Source organism: Polypterus senegalus, chromosome 1 (assembly GCF_016835505.1).
Source record: "Polypterus senegalus isolate Bchr_013 chromosome 1, ASM1683550v1, whole genome shotgun sequence".
NCBI lineage: Eukaryota > Metazoa > Chordata > Cladistia > Polypteriformes > Polypteridae > Polypterus > Polypterus senegalus.
Window position 1 is genome coordinate 198,631,306 of NC_053154.1, and position 12,110 is coordinate 198,643,415.

Consider the following 12,110-nt stretch of genomic DNA (forward strand, 5'->3'; position numbering starts at 1 on the left):
AGACACAGTAGTCAGGCAGGGCCGGGGCCAGGTTAGTGGCCAAGTAAGACTGTTCCCTGCATTTATAATGTTCCTTACATCACCAATCGATAACGGCACTTATAGCACAACAGCAGTCGGCTCGGATTTGCTTTCATGGCAAGCCGCTGCAACACTGGGAGCCTGCAGTTGCCCTGGCAATGGATAAGCTGTCTTTCACAGAGGTGGCAATAGTGCTTCGGAACGCTCTTCCAAGTGTCGTCCTGTTGTGGGGAGTCCCAAAAGTGTTTTGAAACCTTATAATATTTAACATTCTGTTTTAATTATAACTTTGAGGTAAGGTAGTTATTTCAACAACAATGACAAGGGTTTCCCCTGTGGAGAAACGATTGTTGCTAATCACCACAACACAAATGACGAACAAGCCCCTCATTGGAGTTTGGGAATTGTGGCTGCACAGCACTTAGAAACTGTTGTGTTCGAGTGGCAGTGAGCAGCACTTTTGAACTGCCGCACAGCTACGTACTGTGGCTCCAATGCAACAGTTTTTAACTGGGAACATACAATGCAATGGAAAGACATGGAGAATGGCTGATAGCACTTCAACAGTCAGCTAGCCAAGACTCTCTGTATGTTGAAAATGGTAAAATTAGAGAATATGGTGAAAGCCGACCGTGCGCCCTGACCCCAAAAAGGTCATGCAAAAAGACAATTTCCCCTCAGGGATTAACAAAGAATATCAAAAAGGTATACCCTTCCATCCACTATAGTGTTAGCTTAATCCAGTTTAGAGATGCTGCTGTCCTGGCAGCCCTCACTCACTCAGGCGCAGTTTTGTGTCAACAACCAATCTATTGTAGCGTCTGCACTGAGCACCATAATGGATGTATTCTCTGCTCTTTATAAGAATCTTTGAGGTGGCTTGCTGTCTTTAAAAGGACTGCTTGCCTTTTACCACACTAGATGGAAAAGCATGTGCAAAGATGCAGATGTATAGGTGCTCCTGCTTTTGATGATGCAATGCCAGCTCATTCGTTTAGTGTCTCAACCCTGCCCGATATAACTTGTCTAGTGCCGCTGCATAGCCCTCCCTTCAAAGTCGCTGAACTCTTTTTATTGGCACACAATCTTGTCAAAACAGCAGGCTGGTCTTCTCCCCTGCTTCAGTTGTGCAGCTGGTGTTAAGGGCACAGCAGCAGGTTGTGATGTCTGATGGCGCAGCAGGGATATTGCGTGCTATACTGGCAGATGGCATGACCAGGATGTTAAGTGCTGTGCTGTTATTCGGTGTGACACAGGTAGGCATGCAAGGAAACCTCCTTATTTGGAGACACAAATGTTCCAGTCTCTTTGCTGTTTTCCTTACTGTAAAGGCACTGTAAACCACCTTCCAGGTATGGATCTCAGCTTTGAGACCCTCCCTTCACCGCCACTTCACAACGCCTCTACGATCTGTCTTGTCCTTTGCCTGTGCATTTTTACCACTGGCCCTGCTTCTCATAGCTCACTTGAAGTCAGTGGCAACTCTGTCTGACACACTTTTCCCCATTTTCATGAGCCTGAAGCTCCACCAGTATCCATGTACCCAGGCTAATGGACCTAAGCAGAAGGAGAAACGGTGGTGGAGCTGCAGGACTTCCCTGTACTGCTGCTGCTGCAACTCCGGTTTACAGATCCAAGCCTCCAGACTCTCCAACACCTCCTCCAAAGACCCAAGCAGGTTCTTTAATGTCTCCAAAGCAGTCGGCATTCTGTTACTGTAAGTCAGACTGTAGGTTTTTTTCATGTCCCACTTCTGAAACCAATATAGTGGGATGGATCCTCTCTCCTTCATGGTTCTTTAAAGTGGCTAGCTATCCTTAAAAGGATTGCTTGCCCTTTGTTTCACTAGCTGGAAAGCACATGTGACTATGCAGAGTTGCCGTTTTTATAAGTGCGCCTGCTATTGATGATGCAATGCCAGCTCAATCTTTTCATGACTCTTCCCTGGCTGATGTAACTTGTCTAGCGCCGTTGCACTATATTGAATGTCATTGGGATGCTGGAGGAAAAACTCAACACCGGGAAGAAGAAGAAAAGAAAAAAAAAAACAGAACATGCAAACATCACATTGGTGTTCCTGGCCAACAGCAGAACTCATTTTCAGTTATTGGCATTAATAATTGCCCATCCTTCCTACAAGGATACAAACAAATGTATTTATTAATTTTGCCATTGGAAATAACACTCACCTACTTTAAACCTGAAGAAATTCTTTTTTAAAAATGTCATTTCATCTATTCGATTGTTTCCTGCAGACTGAAAGCTCTTCATTTGTAAATATTCTTTGCTGTTTTCACCGTCAACTCGGCCACACTACACCACACTGACACGTGCGCTCTTGTCCTCATCTGTGCCCAACGTAACCCACCACACATGTGCGCGGGCATGTTAATGGAAGCAACGCTGCAAACTGAACTCTCTCAAAAGGCAAGACAGGTGCCAAGGCACTTTAAACGGTACATCTCTGTGCAAAAAACTGACCTGGCATGAGCTTTTCCAGTACAAATCCATTTGTACTGCAACTAGAGAAAGTAAAAAGTGAGTGCAGTTATTACTTTCTTCCCCAGAAATATCTGTACATACAGTATTATCCATCCATTCATTTTCCAACCCGCTGAATCTGAACACAGGGTCACGGGGGTCTGCTGGAGCGAATCCCAGCCAACACAGGGCACAAGGCAGGAACCAATCCCGGGCAGGGTGCCAACCCACCACAGCATACAGTATTATATAACAAAAAATATGTTCATACAGCATGGCCACAAATGGCAGAATGTTGGGGGAAATGAAAGCACCAGCACTTCTTTAATTAGACCCAATGTCTGTGTGTGTATATTAACAAAGGAAGTCAACATTTCCTTTACAAACTATTGCAGCAGTAGCACCCAATGAGCGACACAACACGGTAGCAGGCAGGTAGCTATTGTTCTGATTCAAGAGGCTGACAGGAGGTTTGGTGTGCAGCTCAGGTTTGAAACTGCAATGGTTTGGGTGTGATGCCTGAGCCTGGGAGTGACCGCACACTCATATATATATCAGGTGTATCAGGCTGCCCTTGTCCATTGATTTAAGACCTCAGATCTTTAAAACTGATGATGACTTCAGTATTAATTAAAATGAAATGTCTCACACATTATTTCTGTACTGGTCATGTGGTTTCATACATACCAATTACCTCAGTGAAGTTGGTACCAAAACCATGATTGATCTTTGAAGACTTTACCTGGTGTTTCATATAATGAACTGCTGGGTGGCACTGTAATTAGCACTGCTGCCTTCCAGCTTCGGTTTTCCATGTTTGTTTCTAAACCACTGTTTTCTTTGTATGTCTCCACTGGTTTTCTCTGGGTGATCCGAAGCCCAGTATGTCCAGGTTAGGATGTCCCAGTGTGTGTGAATGGGTTTGCCTTTTTAAGTGCTAGCATTTTATTCAGAACTCTAAGCTAACTACATCCCACTAAGGAAGGTTAGAAAATTGATCAATTGTAAAGCAATGAATCAGATGGTAAGGAATAAGCTCAGCTTTTATTTATTAAAATATTAAACAGTTTTGTCTATTACATATACTGTACAGTTCTGAATTTTCCTTAACTTGTAAAAATCTATACATACCACACAGGACTCTTAAATATATAGCATTGCTTGCAAATGTGGTATGGTGTGATTTGCCTAAGCACATCACATGCCGATTTTGCCCATTACTTGGTAATCTTGTACAAGAGAGAGAGATTTATGAAAGATAATACCAGTTAGAGCTGGTTTTTTTTTTTGCAGAATTCAGAGATGACCTTGTAGGACCCATTTCAAACAATTCTTGCAAGCCCATGTACAAGTTCGAGTATCTCGAAATAGATAAAGGTGATGAGTACGTTTGGTCTTCACTATTATTTATTGTCAGAAAATGGAAAAGAAAAAGGCTAACAGTAAATTTGAATTGAATCCATGATTAACAATTGAGGCTGCAGTTTCTGAAAGAGGTCTTTGAAATGGAGAACAGATGAATACATTAAAGAGGGTCTGCCCTCTGCTTTCTCCGCTTGTTTCAGTTATTTATTTACTCATTCATTAAGGTTTTCAGTGAAAAGCTCTGTGTGTCCGGTAATTGAGCCCACAGTTCAACGCTCAGGCACAATGCTTCATCGCCGCATTCTCTGTTCCCTTAGCAGCCACTGGTTCCATTAGAGATGCACAAAAATGGTCTCGTTAGACTTGGGACTAATGACGTGATTTGACCCCCATTACAGGCCATTCACTCAGAGTACATTACAGTGAGGGCTGAAATTGTTCGATCTCATTTCAATTTTCAGAGGTCCTTTGAATGCCAATCATTCCCTGAGCTTTGATGCTGCTCTGTCTCTTTTTGATGATACTGAATAGGTAAATATACACATAATGTTTGTTTCTATGTATTCGCTGACCACAAGGAAACACACACACTGAGGTGTAACAGAGCCAGTGCAAACAAAAATCACACCACAGGCTTACCTACAGTAACACAACCATGTAGAGAACTGGGCAGCTTTCGTAATTCTAGTGTTGCCAGCTACCTGTTCTCTTTTATCAGTAGGCATATTCTATCCATTTTTCATTTGCCCATCCCATCAGTATAACTTTGACCTATGACACCAGCTCCAGACTTATTATTCTGCTAAATCAGTGTATTTTTAGTGTAGCAGTCTTCAAAGAATACATGCTCCTTTCCTCTTTAACAACCTCTAGATGATAATGTCTGCTGAACAAACAGGTATCACTAGCTAAGCGGAGGCAAGGTGCACTCCAACACGTGGTGAGAGATAAAGCTAGTGCGTGAGTGAGGGGGGGTCCCGCCCGTGAGGGGGGGTCCCGCCCGGCTCCCTACTCCTGAGGTCCCACCTACCCCTCCCCTCGGCCCGCAGCCTTTCTCTCAGATTCACATGAATAAATCGGTGCCATAACCGAACTATGATACTTAGTGCAATGAGAGAAGTCACAAAATCAACCAGAATGTTCAAGCAAATTCTAGAAAAAATCCATTCTAAATCCGTTAAGTAGTTCTCTCGTGAAAAGTGAACAGACAGACATACAGACATTGGATTTTATATATATATAGGTTTTTATTGGGAGTTTTTCCTTGTCTTCTCAGAGAGTCAAGGCTGGGGGCTGTCAAAAGGCAGGGCCTGTTAAAGCCCATTGCGGCACTTCCTGTGTGATTTTGGGCTATACAAAATAAACTGTATTGTATATATATATATATATATATATATATATATATATATATATATATATATATATATATATAAAGTCCATCTGCCTGGGTGTGTGGTTGCCAGCATGCCCCACTGAGCTGCTGCATAGTGGGCATACTAGTTGCCTCTGAAACAAAGGGACAAAGCAGCTGGGAAACTCCTCCAAAGTGCTGACTAAGTACTGTGTCTGCAAAAGCTGATCTCAGAGCTGCTTTTTTACTAGCATCTCTGGTAGTCCCAACACTCTGGACTGTTGAGCACATGTATGAGATATACTGTGTTTAGGGATAGTAGAACAGCGGTGTACTTTGGGATGTCTTTGGTTACAAAAAGTGTTGCACCCCAGAAAAAAGTTTGGGAAACACTGTATTAGAACAGGCATGTCAAACACGCATGCGGCCCGCAACAGAAATCTGTGCGGCCCGCATGACAGATCCTAGTTAGCACTGAACTTGCACAAAATGATTACTATCATTAGTGATTGAATCATTCTGCATCTTCGGCGTTACTTATTGACTTTTCTTACTTCTGCCTTCTGACAAAAACGCGTTTTCCCATGGCATTACGATACCAGAAACGTCATCTGCTAGTATACCCACGAGCCTTTACCAAAGTTAATAAGCCGCAACGTCACAACTGAAGTGCTAGGCTGCAGCAGGGGCGGCCTTAGGCATGTGCAAATTGTGCACCTGCACAGGGCCGACACGCCAATATATATTGAATCTAAAACTGAAAGAGAAAATAACGACACAGCTGACGGCAATGTGGCTGAAAAACATTGTTTCTTATTAATTAATATGTTGTATTTACTAATATCGATAGAGTCGGAGCAGTAAGCTATATGTAGTATTATAACGTTCTGCCGTAATGAGAATATAATGGGCCTCCACTTGGTTTTTAAGTTATGGACATGCGCATATAGACGCGTGTCATGAGCATAAGGCGGCTATGCAGTATCCGCAACGGACGTGGCCATCCGCCATGCATAAGATACCTTATTTACATTGGCAGGCGAAGGGGCCACCAATTCTTTCTGTGCCTAGGGCCGCCACGAGCCTAGAGCCGACCCTGCTAGGCTACACTACTGGCTGGGCTGCTGAGACTGGCCACTGGGCAGAACTGACCATCACGAGTAGTAATAGCCCGCATATTTTCACATTTTTTTGCTCTAGTTTTATGTAATTTTGTGCTAGTATTGTAACAAACAGTGCAGACTACAGCTGAAGATCTGAAGTGGACGCGAGAAAATGGTGAGTTGTTTATTAACATATTTTTATGATTTTGAGTTTGTAAAATTAGTGTTGGTCAGGGGGCTTTTTTCATATCGGCTTATTTTACAATATAAACTTTGAAGTAAACTTAGTAAAGTAAAATTAGATTTTTGGAGCATTTGTTTTCCAACTTGAATTACTGAGCAATCAATTCAGTGAGCGTTTTCGTGATTTCAGCTCACACGATCAGGACTTTGCGCTGTTCTCTTACAACGTTGAAAATGCGCCTGAGAATATCCAAATGGAATTGATTGAACTGCAGTCAGATTCTATTCTGAAGGCAAAATACAACAAAGTTGGTGTGCCAGGCTCATATGCTTACCTGCCACCCTCGTATATGCAGATCTGTAAGTTGACATCGAGAGTACTGTCTACGTTCGGAAGCACTTACCTTTGTGAGCAATTGTTTTCATTAATGAAAGCTACCAAAACCCCATATCGCTCAACACTTACTGTTTCATCCCTCATAAAAGCTTTCAAGCCTGATATTGATGAACTGGTTACTAACAAGACATGCCAAGTGTCGGGACAAAAGAAATAGATCTCACCCTGTAAGACTCCTATATAAGCAATGAATATAATATAATAATATAAGGACCTAGCTAAGAGGCTAAGACTCTAATTGTACGCTGTTTTACGGAGAGTGTATGGAAATTTTTTTTAAACTTTACGTGTTACATTTTTTAAAGTTTTCAGTATTGGAAAGAAAGCTACAGTAACTTTGTATAATAGTATAATAGTATTTGTTACAGTGCGGCCTGCTGACGCACGTATGGCAGTCGAAGCGGCCCACCAATGGTAATGAGTTTGACATGCCTGTACTAGAGAGTCCCAAAAAATGCTCAAAAACACTTCCAAAAATGCACACTCACTATTTACCATCAAATGCCACTAAATATAAAGGCAAATGCAGGATCTTTACAAAATAAAAGATTTATTTCACAAAAACTCTGTGACAATGTGAAGGTACAAAGAGCACAAAAGACATATTACTGCAAGAGGCATTTCCAAAAGTACCCAAGTTCCAGTACATAATCCAAGGAATGATCAGAAAACAGAGCAAAAAAAGGTCAGGAATCAAGAAAAACACCAAAATCACAAAAGTACAGTATAACACAAGAAGCAGAACAATCCCTAGTGCATTCAAGGTAAACTGCCTGGAACTGTGGGAAATTCTTGCCTTTATAGGGCTGAGCACAGAACCTGGTGGTGTTGGACAGATGGTTCTGCCTCTTGAGGAAGACACGTGGGACATAACACAGGCATAGAAAACAAAGCATATAATTAACATATGTAGCACAAATAAATAAATATAAATAAATAACACAAAAATAAACATTAAACCCCAGGCAGGGATTGACTTTCTCTTTTACAATTCGAACCTCTTTCATTGTCAACTGGCCATAGTTCATTAATTAATGTACAGATATTGTTAGTTTCCATTTATGTTAATCATTTTCCATGTTGTCTTCTGTGTTTTAACAAATCTATATCATCACATATGCTAATTCTGTATTTAGCAATTAGTATAATCTGTACTTGAAAGCTCCGCACCTGCACTCAATGTAGAGCGTCATACAAAATACGTTGTATTGTAAGTTGCCTCTAAGAAACAGCTGGGCAGCTGCACAAGGTCATGGTTGTGGAGGACGTATGCTTGGATGTTCATGTAAGTTTGGGAGGCTTGCAGGGCTGTGCATACATCCAAGGGAGAAGGTGCAGATATTCTGGTGTTGCCTGTTGCTGTGGTTAAAGAACACCAGTTTATAAGAAAGAGCCATTAGTTCATTAAAGGCATACAGTAAGTGTAGGAAAAGTTACTTGAACAGAAATCAGGAAAGTTACCTGGACAGTGGATTTGCTGTCGTGGTTGCATGCACATGCACACAAGTCCAAATTTCATAATGTAGAAAGTTACGGATTGAAGCATATAATGTCGTGAATCTGACAATGTGAATGTTTATGTTTCCTCCAGGGTTTTTCCCCGGCTGGTATTCATATCTTGTTTTATGTCTTTTTTGTTCATTTTTGATTCATTTGTTTATGTTAATGTTACTTGTGTTAATTATTTCCATTACACCTTTAATTTCGCATAGACTTTTATTTCTGCTTATCTATGCTTGTTTTACGTTTCATGTGTTTTGTGGGTGGTTCCCCAGGAGATGGGGCCACCCATCCATCACCGTCAAGGGTCTGCCCTCATTTTTCATGGCAGTTCAGATTTTGTGTTTGTCAGATTAGCAACTGTACAAAACAAAACACAAGAGTGCTTTGTTTTTTGTCCAGAAAAACAGCTTTACCATAGTCTGTCCACTTTGTGTGACCTGTAGGTTTGTTACTCTCCATCTTTACTTTTAGACATTTAAGATCAGATCCTTAAACTAAGGGGAGGTTCTAACTACCTGCATTGCATTGGATTACTGTATCTAAATCCCAGACACATTATAATTAAGATAGAATATGTATTTTTCATATCCTCACCTGAGTCATCTTAAAAGGGCTATGCATCAAAGTCAAATCAAATCACATCAGTTTAGCATTCTATGGTTACAAAACAAGTCAGATTACTTTGTACAAATAAATTCTTGCTATATTTAAAGCTATTGTGTGTTTTTGTTAAAAACAACCTAATTTGAATTGCCAGTCATTTCCAACAAGTCTAATGATGTGGACCTGCAACCTAAACACAGTGACATTGGAGGATATAAGAAACAAAGATATTTGCTGTTAAAATAAGCTCGTAAATTAAAACTGAATTGCTAGGAAAGGAAAAATGGAAAAAAAACATGACCATAAACAGCAAAAGCAAATATCAAACTGCAGAAGAATAATAAAGGGAATTTCCTGTGGTGTCACAGTATGACTTAACAGCTTAAGGCAAGTTAGCTAATGCCAATTTCTTCTACTAAGCATTACTACTTTTCAAAAGTTCATTTGCTCAAAATTCATTAATGGCTTGAAGTTTTCTCATTGTGGGTCATTGGTGTTCCTACCTTATGCCCAGTGTGGCTCATCTCAACTCCTTTTTGGCATAACGAAAGCTGGATATTCTAGAAAATTTGAATAAGATAGTTGAGGATTGATGGAAAAGCATATATTATGCTAAATTGACATCGGTTTAAGAATGTTTTTTTTTCAGCCAGAGCAAATTCTAAAGTATTGGGACAAATGTTGGCATCAAAAAATTATAATAGATCATCAGATCAGAGCTGTGGGTTCTGTTGTGGATGAATGTCCAGAATCTGTTAATACTAAATTGCTTTGTTTTGTTTTGCTTTTTTGCCTGTTCATCTTCTGCTTGATTTCAGTTCTTACATATTAATAAACAACCTTAGCAGAAATGCATTTAAAATATGTATTTTCATAATTAATTACTTTTTTTCCTCTTCTGGGCAGGGTGCTTCTATGTTGGTGTCATAAGAACCTCTCTGACAAGTGCCAGTCAATGTGTCTACTGCTGGAGGAAAGAAAGCTCACCAAAATTCTTCCAAAACTCTCTCTTCTATATTGCTCTCCCACCTCAGTATCTGACTTCTGTGCCACATCACCAAAGCGAATCTGTCCTGTGCTCTTAAATCAACAGTCAAGTGTAGCCTAAGAAATCCCAATGTAAGATCACGTTAAATCCCATCCAAATCTTTGCAGTTCCTTGTTTTTCTTCTGCCTGTACATCCAGACAGCTTGAACATAACCTTGCTGCCTTTCCCATATTTTGTCTCTTGTTGCATATCATTGTTCTGTTTCTCTGAGCAGTGCACTACAGCCTATGGCACACCTCAATGAGCATCGGCAAGTACTTCTGCAAGTTTACTTTGCCAATAACTAGAAGTACCACATACTTTTCTCACTCTATAGAAACTTTTTTGTTTTATGACATAAGACTATGACTTTAAAAAGTACATAGTGTGTTGTTGAGCACACACAATGTCCCAGCACATACTAATGCAATCGATAAACACAAAGATTTTTTTAGGTAAGTGTGTAAGAAGTTTTGAGGTAAGGCAATTAATCATGACACTGGGGAGTGGTGATATGTTGATTAGCACATGCATAAATTTAACAGTACTTATTGTTAGACTGATGTATTTATTCAAAGCAACTTACAATATCTTTGGTACAATTGGTTCCATTTCGTTTGTCTTTCCAATTGGAACACAGGCAGGTGAAGTGAGTTGCTCATGTTCATGTCAGTAGCAGGATTCGAACCCACAACCTTAAGTTTTAAAGTCCTAAATCTTAACCCCTACACCACACTACTAGTCTTTGTACACATGACAATAATGCACCTATAAACATAAAAGCCTTGCAGAAGTGAAATATCCACCTATTTTGTGAAATAAATTTGTTTTCAGGGTTCGTGAAATCAAAATATCTGCCTGTTTCATTGGGTGCAGGACAGGGTCCAACGCTGGATGGACCACCAGCTTACTCCTGAGCAAATCAGAATCAATTAAAAGCTTGTGTCTGGTCAAAAAGAAAACATGCAAGCTCCATACAGATAGTACTGAAGCAGAAAGACAAACCAGGGTTTAAACATAATGAAGCAGCAACCGCACATGTCAGTATTTCAACCTATTTTCTGATTTCAGTCAATCTTGGTTTTTTACATATATATTTTATATCATGTGAAAAAATGCACCCCATGAAATTTTTTTTTTCTTTTTAATATACTGTATATGGACATATCTATATTTGAACTTCATTTACATAGTGTATTTAGATAAAGGTAATCTAATTGAAAAAGTAAAAATAATAAAAATTTGAGCATTAATTCATTTAATGAAAAAAGAACAGACAAGCCATTTTCATCTGTGAAAAAAATAAGTCAATATGTCATTAGCATTAATAGTTGGTTTTACCCCATTTGGCAGAAGCAACTTGAAGTAAGCTCTTCCTATAACTGTCAACCAGTCTCTGATGTCAACAGGGAGAAAGCTTTTCACAGAATTCCTACAGCTGTGTGATGTTTGAGGGGTGTCTTACCTACACAGCCCATGTCAAATTGTCCTACAGCATCTCAAAGAGATTCAGATCTGGACTTTGATTTGGCCATTCTAAAACCCTCCATTTCTTCCTATGTTCCATTTCCTTGGTAGATTTACTAATATGTATAAGGTCATTGCCAAAACCATAACATTACCGTCACTCTACTTTTCAATTGGAATCAGGTGTTCTTTCTGGATGGCAAGGGTTTCCTCCTCCTTTGTAGATCAAACTTATGGAGCCTCTTTGAATTGGTACACTCGTGCATTTTGATATCAACGGTGGTAAGAGCTACCTATAAGTCCTGTGTTGAAATTCTGGGGTTGTTCTTTCAGCATCTTGTGTTCTGCTCTTGAGTTGAACTTGCTGGAGCAGCCTGCTCTGGACCAGTTGGAAGTTGTTTGAAATCTTCCACACTTGTAGATGACCTTCCAGACAGCAAAATGGTTGATTTCCAATTGTCTGGAGATCTTTTTAAACCCCTTCTCAGACTCGTAGACATCTATAACCTTCTTTCTGAAGGCCTCAGAAGGCTATTTTGATCAGGGTATGATGATAACACACATTCCATGAAACAAAGAGCAAAAGATCCTCTCTATTGATATACTAA

At 40.0% G+C, this 12,110-nt stretch overlaps 1 protein-coding gene across 1 annotated transcript in view; it reads left to right on the plus strand.

The window, feature by feature from the left end:
* them4 (thioesterase superfamily member 4) overlaps positions 1 to 10,191 on the plus strand; it is an 80,395-nt gene extending 70,204 nt beyond the window's left edge. Inside the window, exon 7 of the transcript XR_005635355.1 lies at positions 9,914 to 10,191. The gene's annotated coding sequence lies outside the window, so the exon portion shown is untranslated. The remainder of the gene's footprint in view (positions 1 to 9,913) is intronic.
* Positions 10,192 to 12,110: the final 1,919 nt, after the last annotated feature.